The 17,062-nt window shown below is 36.7% G+C and overlaps 1 protein-coding gene across 1 annotated transcript in view; it reads left to right on the top strand.

The window, feature by feature from the left end:
- The first annotated feature begins 276 nt into the window (after positions 1-276).
- The window catches only part of CIT (citron rho-interacting serine/threonine kinase), a 3,433,971-nt gene continuing 3,417,185 nt past the window's right edge, over positions 277-17,062 (top strand). The window contains exon 1 of the mRNA XM_044069760.1: positions 277-426. The gene's annotated coding sequence lies outside the window, so the exon portion shown is untranslated. The remainder of the gene's footprint in view (positions 427-17,062) is intronic.

Below are 17,062 nucleotides of genomic sequence, written 5' to 3'. Positions count from 1 at the left end.
CGTGTCATTCTCACCTCTTCAGTTACCATAACATTATACAGACACTTCAAAACTGTACACCCCAATGCATGACAGTAATACCCATAAAACAGAAAACTACCTCAGCTGAAACACACATTCTTACAAAAACCCGGCACAGAAAACGCCCAATGTCCAGACAACTGTTGATCAACGTCACGTAAGGCGGGACATAACTTAACTGACTCCCTCTTCTTCAAATTAGCAGCGCGAACAGCACTATGGACAATGTTAAAAACGAATCCGATGTTGGTAGTGTGTGTGTGGTTTCTCGTAAAAGACAACTATCCAATGAATTAGAAGCTTTTGAATGCTTGAAGGTAGTGGCGCGAGCAGTGTTATTTATTTTTTCTCAAGGAGGAGAAGTCTTCGAACTCAACTTTTAGATACCTATTAGAATATATTTGGGTGAGTAATATAAAGTGTTTATTTTATATTGAATGGTGGAGGAGCAGAATAGAGTAGGGCCATAAGTTACTGACATTAAACTGTAGCATGTTGTGTTGTACAGTCTATTCCGTAATATGACATGGATAGTAGTCTCTATAAACCTTGCATTTTTGTGATGCGGGTTATTCTGTTTTCTTGCAGTGCAACTGCACGGTCTTGGAGAAATGCTAGTTTAGTAGGGGACACAGGTTTGCTGTGTTGAATAGACAATGTTGCAAGGCAGTGACCTTGTTGGTGAATCCAATTGTACTTTTTCTATATGGATTTACTGAGATGTGTTCAAACTGCATGCAGTTTGATTACTTTGTATGCAGCGTTGAGAATTATGGCAAGTATAACGATATTCGTAGTTATGGTACTTTTCCGTAGTTTGCGTACACCAAGATGTGTATTGTTGCCTTTGGAATAATTAAGTGTATAATGATTGTTCCTGAAAACGGAGGGAGGGTCGGTGAAGGTTAGATGGTGATAGTGGGATATTTTAGGTACTATATTCAGAGACAGATGACATAAACTGAAGGACAGGGTCACCCACCAGCATAATTAATAGGTTCATAGGTGACTGTTAGGCTAACTACCCTCTTTTAAGCCTTGCCATGCTTCGCAGATGTATTTGACAGTTTTTGTTACCATTCATTTTATAGGAGGTGTGGCTTGAGTATGAGTGGATGAGCAGTTACAGGCTTCCTCTTTTTAATAGGGAAATAGTTGGCAAACCAGGGATTAATTAATGATTCCTCATCCGTTGATCCAAGTTGAGCTTGAGTAAACTCTCCTTCATGTCGGTGGGAAACTTGTTCGAGGGAGGAGGCAGTCTCTGAGACACATACATACCTTACCTGTTCCTCCATCTGGCTTATTTATATTGCAAACAAGGATTAAGTCCCTAGACAGGGTGCTTCTGATGCTTACTTTATTGCAGATGTGCAACAGATCCATAAAAGCCTGATCAAAATATGCTTTGAATGCCAGGCATAGATCGCCTCTCAGCAGTGTGTAGGATGTGGAATACAAGGGAGAAGCTTTGAGGTGGTCCATATAGGCCATATTGTCTACACCATGTATTTTTTTTGTGACTCACTTTTGTGGATGCTTCAGTTGTTGCATATATCTGGATATGTACTTATCATAGGAAGTTACTAGGCTATTGTCCCTGAGGCCCTCATAAGCCTAGTCAAGAATTTACTCCATGTTCCAACAAGTCAGCATCATATGCCACTGTCCAGCAGAGACATAGGTGGAATCCCAGGGGTGTATTTTCTGTTCCCCATCCAGTTATCCAGCTTGCGCTTAAGGTTTAATGAGGTACTGTGCGTTATGTGGAGAGGGAGTCTATTCCACAAAAGGGGGAGTCTCTGGGACACAAATATGTCCCGACAGCAAGTCCTATTGATGTCACAGACCAGGTTGAGGTCTTGCGTGCAGGTTACTCCAGTGGAGCTTGACTTGCAGATAGGCAGCAGTTCCATCAGGGCGGGGTCGACAAAGTTTGCTGATGATTGCAAACTGGGAGTGGGTATAGAATCTCCAAACAATGTCAACATCCTACAAGAGGGTCTTACACAAACAAATGATTGGTGCCAAAGTCATGGCCTTAACACATTTTTATCATTCCTTTTGGTAAAAGTGATGTTCCTGCTAACTACCACATCAGTAGCAATGCCTTAAGTATGCACTCAGTGGTGAGAGTCCTGGACACACAGATGTACAGCAACCTTATCTTTGACCACCATGTCTCCATAGTGGTAAGAAGGGCATTCTGTATTGCCCATCTCGTACGTAAGGGCATTGCCTCCAGAAAAAAAAGTTATATCTTCCGTCATCAGACCAATAATTGAGTACAACACCTCTTTTGGTATGTACTTTTCTAAGCACCTGCAGCAATTGGAGAAACCACAAAGGTTCCTCAAGGAAAATTCAGTGTCTTCAGCATCTGTCCTATGGGGATCATCTGAAATCACTGTCACTTTTTATTTTGTTTCATACAGACTACTCAGAGGTGATCTCTGCCTTGCATACAAGGCAATCTCTGACCCTGCGTTATTGGAAATGCTGCATATCCGTAAGTCAAATGGTACATGGGTTACTTGCTCTAAAGACGTTAACCTGTTATGTGACATTAATAAAACCTGTTGGAGGGACAGATTTGTCTCCCAGAGGTTTCCACACATTTGGAACAGACTCCCACTTAATGTAAAACAGAGCACCTCATTGGCCCTCTTCAAATGGAGTCTAGACAATTGGATGGGTGACCATATATGTTCACTCTGGGGGTTCCACCTGTGTCCCTCTTGGATAGGTGATGGTCATGGAAATAAGAGTAAGAACTTGGCTGAGCTTGTAAGGGCCCTAGGACTATTAGCCTAGTAACTTCCTGTAATCCTATGAAAGACTGCTGTTTAGTTACTATGTCTGCAATAAGATTTAACTATACCATGAAATAACAATTTTGTGTTAGCAGAAATTAGTATAATTCAGAAAAAAATGGACACAGTTCCATAGACAACCTAAAGTCCATGACTTAAAACATTGCCGTTATATATAAATGCCTGTAGAAGGAAATCACTTAAATATTGTGCCCAAAATATATATTCTGGAGGTATAGTGTACCGTACCAGAAAGAAGGAATGAAACGCAGCGCATCATAGTTTGTTTTCATTCTTTCTTTCTACTATGTTTTAGCACTTGCTATCTGCTCATTTTTGGAGTGTAAAAAAATTAGTACTGTCCAAAAGATGACTATATGGCATAAAAGTAAGTATTTTTGGGGAGTTTTCCTTATGCATTTTCTGAAGGAAAAGTTGTTACTTGATGTCTTGGATTTTTAACAACTTCTCATCCTGTTAACTTGCTAATTTGTTTGGGGTGCTCTTCTCCCTTGGTTCCTTCTGCGTATAGCTTCAGCCCAGTAGGGATAACCTGGCTAACAAGTGTTAAGGCACTACTTAGTCTTTGTAAATGTTATTCTGTCATTAAAAAAAAATGCAGTTTTTGAGTAACTGTAGTCGGGGTGGCAAATTTGTTTGTTTTATACTTTTGTATTATGTGATAATGTGGTATTCTGGTTGTGCTGAATTTTGTTACATTCATTTATTTACATTGCCCTTATTCCCCTGGATCCCCACCATAATTGAGATCTGATTATTACTGGCTTGTTGTGTAAGAGTGTTTAAAGAGCATGCTTTTGTACCTGCGTTTCCCCTTGCTGTCTGTGTAACATCTGAAATTTGATAGAGGTTTTAACTAGTAAGTAGTAGATCTGTATTAGAGTACATATTCTCCAGCAGAACGTTTTATAACACTTAAATATATTAGCAATGCAAACATTACTTCTCCACTGACAACAGTGAACATTAAATAAAAATTGTTTAAAAAATACAGTTAGAATCAAAAAAACAGTTTTTAGCCCTTGTAGTTCATCTTTGACTAGTAATATTGGAGAAAGTCCAAAATCCACTTGGGTATGTACCCATTAAAAAATCATACATCATAGTGCAGATTCTAACCATAGGTCAACACTACTGCTCTGTTGCCTTCTTTTTAATTAGTGTCTTCCATAGAATTAAAAAGTGCTTACTTATTGTACTCGCTCTGTTCATCTCAATAGTGGGGCCAAGGCATCCACTTGTTTACATGTTTTGTTATATTCTTATTGGAGACTTTTCTTGGTTAAAGATTATTCGAGCCAGTCAAAAGAGCATTTTCTTTTCTAATCCTAGGGAGATCCATTGCTTAGTTATAAATTTTTTTGATCAGTAAATTTACATTTATGTCTAACCATGAGCCCTCCTGTGTTACAAACAGTTCAGGAAAAACAACTGTGTAGGTCTCAGTTGACTACTTCAAATATATGTAAGATTTTGCAGATCTGACCTTAACCTTGTCAATACACATTTAAAAAAATGTGATTTCTGCTGCCAGCATTTCACAGGTACCCCAGTGAAGATGCGACTCAACCATATTTGAGTACATACTTTTGTTAACATTTTGTTAACATTTCTAAGCAAAAATCTGAAATGTGCTCAACTTTGTAATATATGTTATGGTTAAAAGTTTAAAAAATCCCTTGTTAAGTAATACTGGACAGGAACTGCCTGAAGCATTTTTTTTCTTTCACATCTTCTGGCAGTTTTTCAGTTTAACTCCATGTCTCTGGACTTCTCCATCAAACAGTGCTGTAGAGTTTGCATTCTGCAAGAGAGCATATGTCATTTCCAAAATATTGTCCGCTTAATCCCCATTTTAAAACTCCCTATCTTTCTGAATAAAGAATTCAGAATCTCACCATCATCACTAAAGTGATTTCTTATTCCTTTATACTAACATTTAGATCTTTCCCAGTCATGCTTCCTCTTTTTCTGTCTCTCCTGGTGAACATTATGTCTTTTATTCCAAGAAGCCCATGACTTCTATCAATATAGACTGTCTTCCAAAAACTTGTGTGTATGGTTTCACAGTATATTATTTGGCATTCGTATTTGTTTCCTTCTTTTGATTATTTTGTTGCCGTTCTCTGCATGATGGCCTAATACTTTTTTTTTTTTTTTTTGCATGTGACCTTTAAAAAGGGAGCCTTTTTTAAAGGAGAACATCACAAAGTTTTGCCTCTGGCTGAACTTACAAGCATCTTTTCCATATTTTACCAAGTGGTTCATCTTTGATATCATTATAATTCTTGGAGATGTCTCCATCTTTTCCAAAACCTCATTAGGAACTTGTAATTCGTATGTCATGAAGTGCTTCACTTTGTATTTCTTTACTTTTTAACGTGTACTACTTTTCCAACCATGCTTTGTGGGACTTGGAGCCTTCTTGTATGATAATTCCTCCATGCATAACAACTGTTTTAGTTTTGTATTGTCTAAAGAGATGCTAGATTTTGTTCTTCCTGATGTGCCTTGTCTTGTACAAAAGACCACCAAAATTCAAGACCTAGGACTGAACCTTGTGGCACCTCATTTATTAATCATGACTGATAACATACCTCAGTTTTACTGTTTGTATCAATATTTTTTTCCAATTTATCTTATTTTCTTCTGTTCCTCTCCCTGTCATTTAGTCCACCAGACTTTCATATTGTAGCGTATTGGGTACTTTACACTGTTACAAATTTAGAAGGAACATTTTGCATAGTCAGTAGAGTTGGTAATGTTTACCTATTGTAAGGCAAAACAGGTTGTTTAAGCTATTTACATATTGCAAATCTGGTGCTATTTGTTATCTGCTGATGTTTGTTTATTATGTAATTGAGTGACTTGTAAATTACATAGTAAAGAGGTAATATAGCTTGGAGTCTTTATGCATTATACAGCTGTGAGGTGTTGGTGCTCACAACATTGGACAATTCCCTTTATATGTACAGTTTGTGTTTACAGTTGTCTTTGAGTTGTGGGACCGACCTGAGCTTGTAGCTGTAAAAGTGCGTTTGAATGATGTTTTGAATCTTAGGGTGCTACATAGTTTGTTTCTGCACACTGTACAGTTTTTCTATTTAGTATCTGTATACAACTTGCATCTTGCTGTCCTTATCCATAATCAAGTGCTTCCAGTTTCTCAGTTTTTCAAATTTTTGTTTAGTCTCTTCCTACCTATCCTTAGCTAATATGTGTTTGTTTTTTTTCAATCCATACACCTAAATAGTTCATCTTCGCATGTCGCTATAGATAATGGGTATTGCTGAACCAGTTCGTGTGTAGGTACATAGTTTTATCATCAAAACCTTTGTTTTTGATTATTAAATTTATATCAAGAAAAGGTCTGAAACTGTCTCAAAATATTTCATAACACCAAATGTCCTTTTCTGGATTTAGCAAATAGAAAATATAATCTGCAAGTAAAGTTAACTTTTTTGAGTATTGTATCAGTTCATTTATTTATTTTATTTATTTTATTTTATTTTACATTTGTTGACTGGGCTAGTCCAAACTGGATATATGTCCATTTTCAGTAGAGGCCCGGGGAGAAAAGCTCCACTAGTTATACAATTTACATAAGGCATAAAAGGTTACAAACAATCATAACAACTAAAACAAAATAAAAAAGGATAAAAAAATTTAAATATAAAATTGTTAGTTAAAAAAAAAAAAAATAAATAAATAAATAGAGGTAACATTAGTCTGGATTAGTGCAGGAGCAAAGCCAGTGTTTATTGAGAAACTTTTAGTTGGTGTTTGAAGAGTTGGAAAGAGGTTAAAGAAGTGATATCAGAGGGTAGTTTATTCCATGCTTTTCCAACATAGTTGGAAAATAAACTGTCACCTGCATTATTGTTAGGTTTGGTAGTATTAATCAGAAGTTTATTAGAAGAACGAAGATGTTTCAGGTTGTTATATGGAGAAATAAGGCTAGAAAGTATTGGTGTATTGGTTGGCTGATATAGAATCTTATAGGCAATTAAGATCTGTTACAGTATAATTTGGTTAGGAAGTTCTAACCAGCCTAGTTCTTTTAGGTTTAAGCAGTGATGAGTTTGAAAAGGAGATCCAGCAGCGAATCTAGCAATGTTATGATAGGATGTTTCTAGTTTCTTCATGTTGTTTTTGGAAAGATTAGTGTAAATGGGGGAGGCATACAGGAGAGTGGAGATTAGGTGAGATCTAGCAATGGTGGACCTTGCTGTGGGTATTAGGAAAGGTTTGATTCTATACAGGGATCCTATTTTTTTATTAACTAATTTTATGGTATTATTGATGAATTTGATAGTCCCTTATTTTCTTTGTTAATGGCTCTAAATTTAAGCAAATAGCAAAGGGGAAAAGAGGGCACCCTACCTGGTTCCTCTGTTCAAACACAGCTTTTTGGAGAGGAATGCTTCCACCTTAATTCTTCCTTCTGACCCTTCTTATACTCCCCCTAATTAACTGTATTATTTTATCAGGGAATGCAAATGCTTCCATTGTCCTACTCATAGAATCTCAGCTGTGACTACTGAATGTTTTCTCTGCATCAAGACCACTTTATCTTCACTTTGTAGTAGTCCAGGTATTAATATGAGTACATTCAGCTGCCATCACAAATGTACTACATTTAAATAAGTAACACTAATGTTAATTCAGCTGTCACCATAGAGGTATACATTAATACAATACACACTTATTATTTTCTTAAATGTCCATGGTCTGAAGAAGCACTAGTATCTGGTGTGAAAGCACTTACCTCATTAACCTTTTAACATTTTATACTTCCATTTGTGTTTCTGTGCCTTGTTTTCTTCAGTTACAAAGAACCGAAAATGTTATGATTGAGTCTTAATAAAGATAAAAGTAATGGACTAGGTTTTTTGAGAGAAATGCAAGGTATTACATTTAATGAAGAATGAAATTTTAGGAATCAGTTTTGGAAATGAGCAAATAACAGAACAACAATGGATAGATATGATAGATTACGAGCCCTTTGTTTATTCTGGAGGACATTTAGGCTCTCGTACAGGAAAAAGGCATACTAATGGCAGACTGTATACTGAAAGGCATAATAATGTTGCAAGACTGTTGCACTGGGGATTGTGCAAACATTATGGTATTGAAGTGGCTGAAAAGCACTGGAAACATAAGCCACAAAGCATGACAGAAAATGATGAAGTTTACAAAAATTTCATAAGCCATTACCAACAGTTCAAAAGACAGATGCTAGAGAACTTGATACAGTGGTCCATGAAAAGAAGACGAAAGTAGCATTGATCACAGAAATTGCCACACCTATTGACTACAGTGTCTTTCGTAGAGAGAGAGAGAGACACAAAGTCATAAATATCAAGATCTTTTGGCAGAAACGAGAGCAATGTAGAAAAAAGATACCCAGACAGTTTCATTAGAAGTAGGAGCAACGGGTCTTAATCGTATTTAGGTATGCTACCGATATATGTAACCCCATACGAATTGCTTGGCACATTGCAGGTGCTGCGAAGAGCACTTTTGGCTGACATCAAAGATAGAAACAATACTAATTTCATAAACTTTAATCATATTTGACTTAGGAATGGGGTCCATTCCCATCGTGGTATTAGAAACCCAAAAGATTTGGAGAAATTTAAAAAGAGAAAAAGGCATATTTATGTAATTCCATAACATTGGGTAACATTACACACTTAGCTGGTGTATGTACAATTCAGTCAACATTAGAAAAGGGTTTATTTTGTTATTTTTACATTCATTTGGGGGTCAAGACTCAATCCTGTGAAAAGAGGTACTCTTTCTGTAAGTGACAGAGAAGGCGGGTTTGATTTGATTCACCCAATTGTATATGTTTTTTCATTGAACATGTACAGAATCTTTTAATAGGAAAGATAAAGATAAGCTGTTAATGAAAATTTATAGAAGAGAAATACAAAGCAATTTGGGAAAGGTTAGAGTATTAAAGAAGTAAAGTTTGTATGGATATGAAAAAAAAATTGTTAAGGAAAATTGACCGAGGAAGATGGAGGAAAATGGAAGACTGTGATATGAAAATACAATAGCCTAGTACCTACCTATGAACCTATCTGCCCTGGGGCCTATACAAGCCCAGCCAAAAAGGTACCCTGGATTTTGCCACCCAGAAGTGATCCCCGGGGTGAATTTCTTATTTCCCATCCAATCATCAAGATTTTTATTGAAGAGTGCTAATGAGGAGCTTTGTTTTGATCTAGATGGGTAGTTTATTCTAGAGTATGAGAAGTCTCTGGGACAGGAATCTATCCCTCCGGCATGTTCTGTTTATTGTGGTGACAAGGTTTAGGTCCCTAGAGCGTGTAGCTCGGAGGGAATGGGATTTTTTTAAGTGGAGCATGTCCAACAGCTCTGAGTTTGATATAATTTTGTATGTTAGGCAGAGATCACCTCTGAGCAGGTGATATGCGACGGAGTAAAGCTGGAGTTTTTTGAGATGGGCTGCGTAGGGCATCTGATTAAGGCCGGTAATCCTCTTTGTGAGGTATTTCTACATCCTTTCCAGTTGTAGATGTCTTGTGAGGTACATATCAAAAGGGGCATTTTACTCTATAATGGGTCTAATGAGTGCTGAGTAGAGGAGAACAATTCTCTTTTTTTTTCTGGATGAGAAACCTTTTGTAATGAGGTGTGCCACGTAGAAGGATTTCTTGACTACTGTGGCGATGTGATTATCAAAGGAGCGACTACTGTCCAGCTATGCCCCAAGGTCTCTTATCACACTTTTGGTGTTAAATATGCTACTGCCTATGTTATAGTTCATGGGTACAGAGTTTTTACCGAAGGGAATGACAGTGCACTTTTTGGCATTGAGCTTTAGGCCATGGCTTTGACACCAGGCATTTGTCTCAGTGAGGAAATGGAAAAAGGATAATGGAAAAATGTTATGTTTATCCATGGAAACAAATAAGTGCTTTAAAGATCAAAGCAGTAAAAACAAGAATGAATTGATTTAAAAAGCATGTAGAATGTACGGACATTTTGTGGAGGTTGTCAGTAGGTAGATTGCCAGTTAAAGCAAATATGCCATATAATAGAGTTTGTATACACTGTGGTGAATTGCAGACAACTGGACATGTCTTCATAAAGGACTTTTGAACTGTGGAAAGAAATACATGATAAAGGGCATTTAAAATAATTGAACAACATTAAATATATTAATATGAATATGATTGCATATTGACATTATAAAAATGTAAAGCAAAAGAAACCAGATGCAAAAATATTTTGTATAATATGGAATGGGTGAATTAATGAACTGAAATATCATGATAAAGGGCATTTAAAATAATTGAACATCATTAAATATATTAATATGAATATGATTGCATATTGACATTATAAAAATGTAAAGCAAAAGAAACCGGATGCAAAAATATTTTGTATGATATGGAATGGGAGAATTAATGAACTGAAATATAACGAAAAATGGTTATCAGAGAATTTGAAAAAAAAAACAGTACATTTTGGTTTCCAATTTTGGTTAGAAAGGAGTAGGGGGATTAAAATTTTTAATGTAAAATGAATATTGTAAATATAAAAGGTTCTGAAGAAGCCTGGTATTTGAACTAGGTGAAAGCTCTTAACTTTACTGTCTTGTTTCTTTTGGATGAGAACTCTGATGTTTTTATCATTTGAAGTGGAATTTATTAAAGAAGTTCTTTTTATGCTATTGATTGGAGGTCGTTTGTGGATCCTTCCTTTGCCAGAGTGGTTCTTGTTTGCAGTTTATTCTAATTTGTTGTCATGAAAAGTTGTACATAAGATTTACTTATAAATATAATAAGGAATCCATGCTTGTCATTGTTGAGAGTGGGACCCATTTTGGAGGAGTACTTCCTGTTTCTGTTACAAGCAAAGAGAAGGCCCAGAGAAACAGGGAGGCAGATGGAGAGAGAAGGAGATGATAGAAGGGTGAAGCAGAGGAGAGGGCAAATATCAAGACAGGAAAAATGTGTGCAGGATTCTGAGGAAATGTTTCAAAGAAATCTGTTTGATGGAGATGAGTCAGAAAATGATAGATATATAGTTATAACCCTCAATTGGGGAGGGTTCTGGAATGATTTACTTAAAGAAATGGTGGTACAGAGTGAGACAGAAAATTAAGATGTTTCCTGGGGGTGACGTTATGGAGAAAATACAAAAGGAGGATCCAGAAACAATCTGGAAGAACAGTGGTGAGATGGAAAAAATATATGCAGATAAAGTTAAAGAAGGCAAAACTGCAGTAGCAGAAAAGAAGGCAGAAGAAAATGAAAAAGGGAAGTTCATGGTAAGGATTCATAGTGAAGAAGATATGGATAGATATGAAATGCGAGACAATTTAATAGCTTCACTGGGTGTAAAAGCACGTTAGGTAAGAGCATTTACTCTTATTAATAAAGAGACATTTTGTGACATATTTGAGACTTCAAACAAATTTTCTTGGAGAATATGAAAAAAAGGCTGTAACCTATGGAATCTTTATTAGATAAAAGGATTTCACAGGGGAACAAAAAAAAATTAACATACAATTTCAAAGAGAGTTAGAAAGAGAGACTTTAGAGGACATTTGAAAACTTTATGTAAAGTAGTACTGGACATTGCAAACGTTTCTGACAAAAGGGGTTTATGGACTGCTGGCTGATTGTAACGTGTTAAAAATGGAAACAAAAAATTATACATGGATATATATATACTAATCATGATAAATGTGGAGGGGAAAAGGAGTGTTGTAAATTACTGGGGGCAACCCAAAACATTGTTTTGTGGAATAAAGGACATTTTAATAAGTAGAAGAGAAACCCAAAGCAATTGTGACAAAATGTATTATTGGGGTAATGGGACAGGATGCCAAAGTATAGATTGAAATGTTATAATTCTAACAAAATTGCACAGGTATGGATGGTTTGCAAAAATGAAGAGTAAAAAAAAAAAGAAGTAAATGAACAACGAGAAAACATTTCAAAAGTAGTAGAAACAGAAAAAAATAAAAAAGGACCTAGAAAGTTCTGAAATAAGTGATGAAAATATAAATTGGTAGGTAGTAAAAGAATAAAAGACAGAATTTTTTAAAGAGATAAGTAAAAAACGAAGAGAAAGGGATGAAAAAGAATATATACAGCTAATGATTGGGGGTTGGTATAATGGTTAAGGTTTTTGACCCGGGGACTCGAGATGTAGTAGTTGATCTTCACCTTTTAGGAGGGAAATGGTCTCTGCTTAGAATGGCCTCTTAAGAAAGCTAGTCTAGTAATTAGCTCTGAACTTTGGAAACTATGAATCCAAGGAAAATAAAAAAATGAAAATTTGATTTTTCTGTAAATGGGAATAGTATTAAGAATATAATAAAAAATAAAGATTTTGGAGTGGTGTAATACATGTGATGTAGATGTAATTTATATTAGGCACACAATTTTTAACAAATGAAATATTTACAAACGGAGAAACTGTCTGGATGAAAGAGACTGGAGTTTGGGAAATGATATATGTTCTGGAATAGCTGTATTCTGTAGAAATACAATAAAGATATTGGATGCGACTTTAGCAAAAATGGGAATATTAACCACTGTAGATTTAAAATTGATAGATAAACCATTGTAAATTTTAAAATGGAAAGAAATATAGAATTGTAACATTATATGCTTAGAATAATTGAAAGGTAAAGCTTATTTTATCAGCTTTTAGACTATAGTGATAAATATGAATATTATAGTAACCAGATACTTTAATTGTGATTTTAAAAGGCAAGCATAAAAATAGAGAGAATGATAAAAGAAAAATGTTGGAATTTATTTATTTGCAGTTTGATTACCGGGGAGGTCCACTGGGCTGAATCTACCCATTTTCAGTGGAGGCCCCGGGAGAAAAGCTCCAAGATGCATTATACAATTTAGATACAACTGATAGTTAATATTAAAGATAATATTATATAGAATAGTTACTCCTAAATGCATTCAATATCCTGCATAGTTAACAAATTCATTAAGCTTGAAGGTAGGGATCATACAGTTTCATTTGAAGAAAACATATGTTAGGTGTGGAAACAGTTTACATACAAACCTTTTAAGGAAATGTAAATACGCTTTACATAAACACATCAACATTAGAATGCTAGTTACAATATTTACAAGGTTGGGCTGTGTGAGGGTAGCTGTAGGAGTTGTTGAGAGCTTAGAGAGAAGCTATATAAATTGTTGAGAGCTTAGATAGGCTCATAGGAAGATAACTATGAGAGTTGTAGAGCTTAGGAACCAGAGAGAGAACCCCCTTTGATTAGGTTGGGTGAAGGCAGGTACATTTCCATTTAGTGGACAGGTGTTTGAATAGTTGGGTTTTGAAATTTTCTGAGTTTGGATGGTTCTTGGTGTGGAGGGAAGGGAATTCCATGTTTTGCCTAGTGAGAAAGGTAGGAGAAGTTGGCTAGCAGGACGTTTAGGTTTATGGATAGTAATTAAGTTCTGATTTTCAGATCTGACAGCTCTGTTGGGTGTATAAGGGGGAAGGATGTTAGAGTGGGACATTTTGTTGGGTGAAATATGAGTTTATATGCAGTAGTGAGTTGGAGATAGTCTAGGTAGTTCAAGCCAATTCAGGGATTGTAGGGTTAGACAGTGATTGGTGGTATTTTTAGATTTGGAGGCAAATTTAGAGATTTTGCTTTAGCAGTTTTCTAGTTTAGAGGTGATAGAGTACAGGTCGTTTAGGAGAGGGGATTCATATAATAAGGAAGGAAGAAGATAAGTCGAGGCCAGAGTTTGCCTGGTAGAGTTGGAGAGAAAGAGATTATTCCTATACAGCATACCTAGCTTTTGGTGGGTTTTCTTAATATTTTGTTGAATATGAATATCAAACTTGGTGTTCATCTACAGTAATGCCAAGTAGTTTGGCAGAGGGCAACACTTTTACAGGCGAGTTGGTTTGACTATAGACTTTGAAGTTGTTTTTATCATAGAAGATGGTCTCTGTGGGAGGGAATAGTAGAATCTTTGAGAGAGGTGGTTTTGGCGCATCCAGTTTTCAGTTGTCGAGAAGGCAGTTTGGGTTTTAGTTAGCAATTCAGAGAGGTTTGAAGCAGAGCAGACTAAGGTTGAATCGTCTGTGTATTGAATGATTTTGAGCATCAGGAACAGCAGTGTGAAGGTTATTGATGAAGATGTTAAAAAACATTGGCCCAAGGATGGATACCTGTGGTACACCAGTTGGGGTAGGTAGGAAGGAAAAGATGGAGTTCTTCATTTTGACTGCCTGTGATCTGTCTGATAGCTGGAGAACCAAGATAAATCATTATGTGAGAGATTAAGGTTTGAGAGATGACCAAGAAGGTGCTTGTGGGAAACAGTATCAAAGGCTTTAGACAGAGTAAAACAGTAGAAACTAAGTGTCCTGAATCTCGGGCTTGATTGACAGTTTCTAGGAAAGAGTAGAGTGGTTATTGTGCTATGGCTTGGACGGAAGCCATGCTGGGTAGGAGTGAGAAGATTGTTTTGGGTCAGGAAAGGCATAAATTGGAGGTGGTTGCATTTTTCTAGGATTTTGGAGATTGGTGAGAACAATTCAATGGGGCAAAAGTTTGAGATTCTGGTATTTTTGCCTCCTTTATGAAGAGGAAGAATATAAGCTGAGCGCCAGAGTTTGGGGACGTATGATTCTTTTATGGATCGTTTAATAATGATGCTGATTGGAAGAGCAATGCCATCAGCAGCACATTTTAGGATAGAAGAGGGAATGTTGTCGGGAGCGTTAGAGCAAGGATTAAGTTTGGGCAAAGGTTTTTTTATAAAGTTAGTGGAGATGGGTTTGAGTTCAAACAGTTGAGGTGAGTTAGAAGGGGGAGAGTGTAGAGCAGTTGGGTTATTATTGGGAAATGCCTTGGTGAGGGTAGCAATAGTTTCTATGAAAAATGAATTCAGAGCCTAGTTCGAGGTCAGATTTACTTGGGTCAGGTCATGGATTATTCTTGGAGCCTGGATTGAGGAATGAGTTTGAGTTCCAGAATTTTTTTGGGTTTTTATTGTTCTTGGACTGAAGTTTGATATAGTAAGTTTTTTTGTCTCTGATTAGTCGTTTTGCATGGTTGCGGAGCTGTTTATATTGGAGCAAGGTATTTGCCAGTTTATTGTTTTGGTAAAGCTTCCATAATTTGTCTCTGTGGTGCATAATCTGTTTTGTCTCTGGATAGCCAAGGAGCAGTTTTAGTTTTTATCCTTTTGTTTCTTAGTGGGGCTAGTGAGTTTTTAAAATATCAAGGAAGACCGAGTTGACGTATTCTATAGTTTTGTCAAGAGAAAGGATGTTTAGAATTTGCCAGTTCATTTGTTTGAAAGTATTTTAGAAAGTAGTTTGGTTAAAGCTACTGAGGTTACGATTTTTAATGTATTGATGCTGGTGTGGGGAGGAACTAGTTGAGTGATGCATAAAGGCTTGGAGGTCGCTAAAGGTATCAGGAATTGTGCCAGAATTGGTTATTTTATTTGGATCTGAGACTAGCATCCAATCTATAGTGGATCTGGGAGGGTTTATTTTGTTAGGTCGAGTGATGGAGAGGGTTACTTGAGTGAAGTTGTAGAAGTTAATGGATAGGGAGGGAGAGGGGCAATTGATATTATTCCAGTCAATATTCACATCACCAAGGATATAAGTTTCATAATTAATTTCAGTAGAGGCCCATAGGGGAATATTTTCGAGTGTAGAGATATTGTTACCAGGTGAGATATATAGGGCAATGCTACAGATAGTTTTATGTTTATTTAATTTTAGAATTCCAGCAGTTCAGTGTTCTGGAATTGAGGAATTGGAATTTGGAGAGGAATTAAGGTAAGAAGGTTAGAGTAGACTAGGGCAGTGCCTCCACCTTTTTTTATTTAGTTGGTCATTTTTGAGTCCGTGAAATCCTGGGGACAGAATCTGAGTTGGAGATAAAGGGCTTGAGCCAGGTTTTGGAGATTGCTAAGATATCTGGTTTGTTATGGCTTAGCCAAGCTTGAAATTGGTGTACTCTGTTTAGAATTTGTGCATTAATTGTAAAAATCTTTAGGGTGTTGAGATAGGAGGAGGAGGAAGAGGGTAAGGGATGAATGTTGTTAATAAAGGATGTAGGACCAGGGTTAAGATAGATATCACCAACTTGGACTAGGTTGTTGAAGGAGATGGCCTTTAGCTATATTGATCTGTCAAGCATGAATTTTGGTAGATTGGAGCAGGTGACAGTGTCTTAACTTTAGAGGAGAAGAGTTTAGGGTGAAATCGGTGCAGAGGGTTGGGCTGAATGAGAGAAGAGGGTTTGTATGGTAGTTATCTTTGTAGGTGGTATTGGACAAGCATAAGTGGAATATGAGGTAGCATAGTATAAGGGAAGTAGGAACATAAAGAGGAGGCTGGGGGACTGGAGGGTGTGAACTTGAGGAGAGCATGTTGGAGCAAAGAGAGTGGTATGAGTAGTTAAGAAAATAGAGAAGGCTATGAAGAAGAAAGGGTTTAAAAGTGATGGAGATATTCTAGAGATTTAAGGAAAGAGGAGAGGACTAATTTATTGGGTGGAGTACAGATTTTGAGAAGGATGGCTATAGGTGGAAGGAGTAATGGGGGATCTGGTATTGGGTAATTAGGCTGAGAGGGTGGGGTAAGATAGGAATAAAGCTAGGAGTACTGGGGCGGGTGGGAATTGGGGGTAGGGGGACGGAGTGAGCCCATAGGGCGAACAGAGCAGGAAAGAACACTAGAGGTGAGTATGGCAGAAAAAGTATCAGCAGAGCAGTTTAAAGGCTGTAGTGGGAATGTATGAGCTAAATATTTCCAGCCAGAAAATGAAGATTGCATTTACAGAGGCTGGTTTAGCAGAGGGGAGAAGATATTTACAGTCTAAGGATATTAACTCGCAACCGTTTGTGAAAAATAAAACTTATTGGGATTATAAAGAATATCTAGGATTTATATTGGTAGATGCTGCCACCTAATGGTAGAAGGAGATGGCAAACAGCAGGGATAGTTGGAACAGTCTTCAGCTTAAATATATTCTAGGGTAGTGATAACAGGAGGGGAGAGGGCAAACGGTCTGCGGTAGGCTGCTAGAACGCGCACACGGGAGGGCAGACTAACTCTATAGATATTACATCAAGTCTACATTTAATTAGCGGTAAGGAACATACGTTTACACAATCTTGTTGGGGGGGCTTCTCAGTATTATTTTTCTA

The sequence above is a fragment of the Protopterus annectens genome, chromosome 4.part0, assembly GCF_019279795.1.
Source record: "Protopterus annectens isolate FY-2018-M chromosome 4.part0, PAN1.0, whole genome shotgun sequence".
In the NCBI taxonomy this organism is placed as follows: Eukaryota; Metazoa; Chordata; order Ceratodontiformes; family Protopteridae; genus Protopterus; species Protopterus annectens.
Note: the sequence above shows the minus strand (reverse complement) of the source record. Positions and strands in the feature narration are given on the sequence as shown.